Source organism: Labeo rohita, unplaced genomic scaffold, assembly GCF_022985175.1.
Source record: "Labeo rohita strain BAU-BD-2019 unplaced genomic scaffold, IGBB_LRoh.1.0 scaffold_590, whole genome shotgun sequence".
Lineage (NCBI taxonomy): Eukaryota > Metazoa > Chordata > Actinopteri > Cypriniformes > Cyprinidae > Labeo > Labeo rohita.
In genome coordinates this window covers 29,001-35,000 of record NW_026129514.1, presented here as the reverse complement: position 1 = coordinate 35,000, position 6,000 = coordinate 29,001, and the positions used below count along the sequence as shown (strand labels likewise).

The 6,000-nt window shown below is 35.0% G+C and overlaps 1 protein-coding gene across 1 annotated transcript in view; it reads right to left on the bottom strand.

The window, feature by feature from the left end:
- Nucleotides 1–6,000, bottom strand: part of LOC127161213 (basement membrane-specific heparan sulfate proteoglycan core protein-like) — a gene marked incomplete at both ends in the record, with an annotated part of 42,598 nt that overhangs the window by 14,534 nt on the left and 22,064 nt on the right. The window lies entirely within an intron of this gene.

The window sequence follows — 6,000 nt, the reverse complement described above, 5'->3', positions numbered from 1 at the left end:
TTAATCAAATAAATGCAGCCTTGATGAGCATAAGAGACTTCTTTAAAGACTATTACAAGTCTTACTGACCCCAAACTTTTGAAAGGTAGTGTATATATATATATATATATATATATATATATATATATATATATATGGTTTACAAAATTATATAGTTTTCTTGATACTGATTTAACTTGATTAGTAACAGCTAGGGATGTGACGAGATCAGATGTGTCTCGCAAGATCCAACTGGTCTCATGACGATATCCCCATAAAACATTTTGCTGTGGGTGTAATAATGGTAATTTTAGATGACTTTTTGGATGTATTTAATTATAAAACCCTTTATAATCCATAATAACATTTATTAACAATTATATCATATTTTCAACAGTCACTTTTATAATTATTAAAGATTAAAGATTTTTAGTTGTTGGATGTAATGGTGAGTTTTCCTTGTGTTTTTTTTTTTTTGTTGTTGTTTTTTTTTTTTTTTTTGTTTTGTTTTGTTTTGTTTTTGTTTTGTTTTTTTCGTTTTCGTTTTTTCCTTTGTTTTAAAGTGTTAATCATATTGTTTATATAGTTACTTTAATAAACACCCTGCATCTAGATACAAGAGTGGAGTCAATCTGGAATCAATACAGATTTATCTAATCTGATATAATATCATCTGAATTAATTTGTGCCAATGAGACCACAACTTGTGTCGTGTAGTCTGATCCAGGCGATACAGGCGGTCGCCTAGGGCCCCGCCTTAAGGGGAGGGCTATGCGGCCGCGAGGTTGTCGTTTGGATTTTTAGGTGTGTTCGACTTGAAGCGGCGCTGTGCAGAAAGATCCGTTTTTAAAATCAAAGAACGGCAAGAGCTATAGAGTGCAGAAAGCTCTGCATGCTTTCAAATCACTCTTGCGGTACTTTAATGTCATACACCGGTCGGTGTTCGCAGCGCAACTTCAAGCCGCACGCACCTTCTGACTAAGCTAGGGTGAAGCACAAGGGCGGTTCAGTGCGGCATATGTGTCGAACGTATGAGAGAAAAAAAAAATCAGTCTGTGCATTCTAATTTACCTAAGTAGAATGCGTGCATGGATTTTGCATGGGTTTGAGTTTGTTCACAAACCTGTTGTTTATTGAGAACATTTTAATGGCATGTTTTTGATTGATTCATTTACAATCGGTCCAGGTTTCGAAACACCTTCCGTTTGTGATCTGACGTATTTTCACATCACAGAATGAGGCAAAATCATTATTTTACGTCTTCTATGTAGTGATATAGACTGTTAACTGCCATTGCATTGCATCTAAAAATACCCGATATGGCTCGAAGAACAGATATATTATTCAGTCGCAATCGTACAGATGTCTCCATGTTTCATGGGTTAAAACGTCTCTATAGTTTTATTCAGCTACACGATAGCGTATACCTTTGTCCATTTTCGTGATTTCCTGCATGAACGAAACATTATATTACATATATTAACACGTTATTTTGGGTAAAAATAGGAACAATAATACTTTTGTAAGTTTTTACTCCAGTGTAGAGGAGTGTAGAGGAGAAGCTTTTCTGACAAAACAATTTTTTTTTTTTTTTTTTTTTTTTTTGTTGTTTGTCAAAGATTATTAATCATAATTTATTTTATAATAAATTCTTATACCTTTCTAAACATTTATAGTTAGGCCCCCTGCATGTTAACAGGCCATGCTGCAGTTTTCTGTAAAATATATTGATAATCATTAACAATAATTATTGTTTGGTTTAGTGTTTTTACTTAGTAATAACAATAATCAGAATTAGTCATATTGATCAAAACAACATTTTGGCCAAATTGTGCAGCCCTAAAAACAGGCACAACAAACTCAGTGTTCTTTAGAATTTTTGGTAAATAAAGTCTGAAAACCTTTCAGTTCAGATTTTGTTGTTATGGTTTAGATTTTGAAAAATATTGCCTCTCAGAATGTTTCATTTCAGTCTCCCGAAATGAAGTTTTGTTACACATTAATGCTATTTTTAAATTATTTGAAATGAAAGAATGATAGAGAGATTAAAGAGAAGTTGTGGTAGAAATGGAATCCAAACAATATCTTTCCGGTGCTGGAAAAAAAAGATGTTTTTCTCTATACACAATATTTATTGCTGTAGTACTAGTTTTATACATACAGTGATGCACATGATCACAGACACCACGCTGATTGCGCCATACACCTGTGGCCAATCAGCAGCCCTATAAAAGCCCCGGACTTTCTCGCGTTAATCACCGTGTATTGTGGAGCGTTAATGTGGAGTATTGTATCAGTTGCGTTTAGCGCTCACCTAGTGCTAGCATTGTTTCCTTGTTTTCTAAGTTTCCTGAGTTCGTAGTTTCCTAGTTCCCGTGTTCCTGAGTTCCTAGTTTCCTTAGTTTAGTATTCTCGCCTGGCCATCTAGTTTCGTCTTTCTCGCCGCCTGCCTTTCTGGACTCTCGCTGGTTTAAGGATTATTCTTCTGTTTCACGTTATGGATTATGTTCGCCATTGATTGACCCACGCCTGCTTCACGGACTCTGTCTACGTCTTGTCTGCGTTATACCTGTTTGTTATTGTTCTGACCCTGCCTGTCTGACCATGTCTTTGCCTCATCCATTAAATAAAAGCGTGCATATGGATCCCCTCGCCTCTCGTCTCCCTCTCCACGTTACACACGCATTGACCGTGAGACACAAGCATTTCAGCCAGTTCACAAGCACTCACGCCATACCTTGTAGGGGAGCGCGGGGCACAATCTAACACTTTTTGAATTTCTTAGTTTGTGTAAATCCACGTGGGGTTCAGAGTATAATTTATCCACATTAATTTCACACTTGTCTTTTACAAATATGTCGCGTTGTTTCATAATTACAGTGTGTACGTTTTTCGTTATTTACCTTTAAAAGAAAGGAAGTGAAAAGTGACAACATGCCCTGTATGTGTGGTACATTGTAACATGTGAGGGGCACGTCGTAGCATGACAGCTTAAAATGTTATACGAATAAAAAAAGAATAAAAATAAAAAATTAAACTAAAATATTTTGTCAATAAAATAAAATGATTACCTTAATATAAATAAAATATTTTACTCATATAAAACAATGGCGTTTTTTTAAGAATTAAAAAAAAAAAAAAAAAAAAAAAAAACATTTTTGAAGTTTGCAGTGAACACATCGCAACCATGCGAGGGACGGCCCTGATCGCAAAACACAGCTATGCAGTATAGTTTAAAACAACATGCACAAATAGATGAAACACATACAGACATTCAAAAAAAAAAAAAAAAAAAAAAAAAAAAACACTCCCCTCCCTCCAAACACAGCTCTCATAGAACAGGAGACACATAAACGGGCCAAAAATGCTTTACATTTCTTGAAATAATAATTTCTTAACATTAAACATCGATTGTGGTTTCTTTTTAAAATCTATAAAAGTAAATAGTGAAAATTGCATGGCTAATGCCATAGAATAGCATAGTTTAATAATAGCGGGGCAAATTGTAACACAGTGTTACAACTTTCCCCATCAGCATGACTGGAATATAAAAGTGGTTCGTGTCTTTTGCTGCCTAAACTGATAAACAACAGATTGGTGATTAAAATAATAGCAGATTTGGCTCATTTTAAATGAATACTAAAAACTGAGAAGAAAAAAATTACTTCAGCCAGAAATTTACTTTTACTATGGTAAAATAAATATACAGCGATATCATCAAAAGACTTTTGAATTTTGGCGCATTTTTTTTTTTTTTTTCTGTATAGTGCTGCCATGGCAACTAGTAAATACCGTAAATTTGGTTATGCTAGCGTGTGTGGAAATATTTAAACCACGTGTGTTACAATAACCACACATTAGTTTGTGCCCCGCGCACCCCTATTCCTCACGCTGAGAAGTAAGGGACAACTTGTCCTGCTATATAATATTAGTGGACAAGGTGCAGGCTTGCAGGGGGAGTTCATAGCCATCTTGACAGTTAAATACCACCTACCAGCAAATATCAGAAATTAGAAATTATTACGGAGCGCACGTTATTTACTATAAACTAACAAAATAAATGCAGTAGGTAATTACTTCCTCTGTTTTTTATGTTTTATTCCAGGACTAAGTCAATTGCCTGTGATCAAAGGTACAATAAATGTATCAACTTTGTTGGGAAGGTCATTTTGAAAATGTAATAGGTTACAGATTACAAGTTACCCTATTTAAAATGTAATAAGTAGTGTCAATTGCTTCAAAAGTAATGTAACTGATTACATTTGATTACTTTTCTAAATTTCTGACTAATGTTTCCAACTGTTAATCCCTTTGAAACTTTTAATGCAGGCAGGGTTAACCTTACAGTATAGCACTCAACACTAATTACTGTCAGACTTACAAAATCCTTCATCACTTGAATTAAGATTACAATCATTTAATTTTAAAGTACAGTTTAATAGCTGCAATACAAAATGTCATTCATAAGATGAAATATGTACTCTCTCTCACACACAGATATGCTCAGGGCAAGTTCTGCAATCCTACTGTATAGGCGTACAGTATGTACAATAAGCACTGCTGTTCACTGGCTCATTTGGGGCCAAATTTCTTTTTAATTTGACTTTAATCAAACTTACCTGTTGTTTTAGTTTCTATTTTGTACTGGTCAGTTATGAACAATAGATAAAATTCAACTTCTAGCAAAAACTGGAGAGAATTGCGTGGGGCTGAGGGGCCACTGTTGCAGATTTTTGAGTGGCTCCTCTCCTAACTGATATAATCTCACTCCAAACTTTTTCTAAAACTTGAGAGCCTTGTAATACATTTTTGTCTAATTTCGGTATTTAAATTTATGTACGTGATTAGGCTAATATACTATTTTGCGATGAGGCAAGTGACATTAACAAATCTGTTTTCATCATACAGGATTAATAAAATGAGTGCACATATTGTGAATACATTTAATAAACTCAGTTATAATTATCCTGGTAGCCTTCAGTAAAATCACTTGTCTAAAATGATTAACCATGAATATCCGCTGACCTAATATTTACATTCTTCACTTACAGAGGGCAACAATGAAAAGACTGTATCAGTCAAAGCTCAGCTTTGGGAAGGAAATAGATACAGGAAAGAGAAGACGACTGCTATAAAGAGACAAAGAGAATGAGAGATGATGAGATGAGAGAAGAAGTGCAGGTAGGCCTATGGGATTAGATTACATGGGATAGATGATTACAATCATGGTATTTCTAATTAGCACAGAGATTCATGATCTTTGTTAATTGCAGTGGAAACTGTAGGTTCAATTTAACAATACCACAAACACTGAAGAGTTCAGATGTGAAACCAGCTAAAAGTCATCTCGGTCAAAAATAAGATAATGATACTGAGTGTCACAAACTATATCTGTGTGTATCATTCATTGCAACGTTTAATCTGATTCTCATGTTTAAGAATCTGTTATCTTGAAAAATAATTTATGCTACTACTGCCCACTGACTTGGCTTTAAGCCTATATTGTTATCCAATTTATGAGCCTTAAAACATTTTAAAATGCACACGTCAAGAAAATCAGAATTTTATCAGGGGAGCATTCCCCCGAACCCCACCAACCAACCTCCATTATAGGACCATGGTATTTATAAAAACCTGCGTACAGCCCTGCTTTCCACTGATATAAGGAATCCAAGTGTTCACGCGGCACCTCCTACGTGCACACAACATATCAGTTTTAGCATTGCTAACTTGACATTGCAGCCTCTTCATTATCAAACTAAATGAGACAACTAAACGAAAGGTATTTGGTGACTCAATATAACTTGCCTGTTGTACAATACCTAGGTTTTGCCGGTCAGCATGAGCATTGCCATGCCGTGGTGTTGTTCCAACCACATTTTTTGCTTATGTGAAGGATGGTTTTAGTAGATATTCAGATGCGATAAAAGTACAAACCTTCTCTACATAATAAATAATAGTTTTACAACCAAATGTTACACCGCGTCTAACTAAGGTATGTGAGCCCAGTCATTCCCAGCG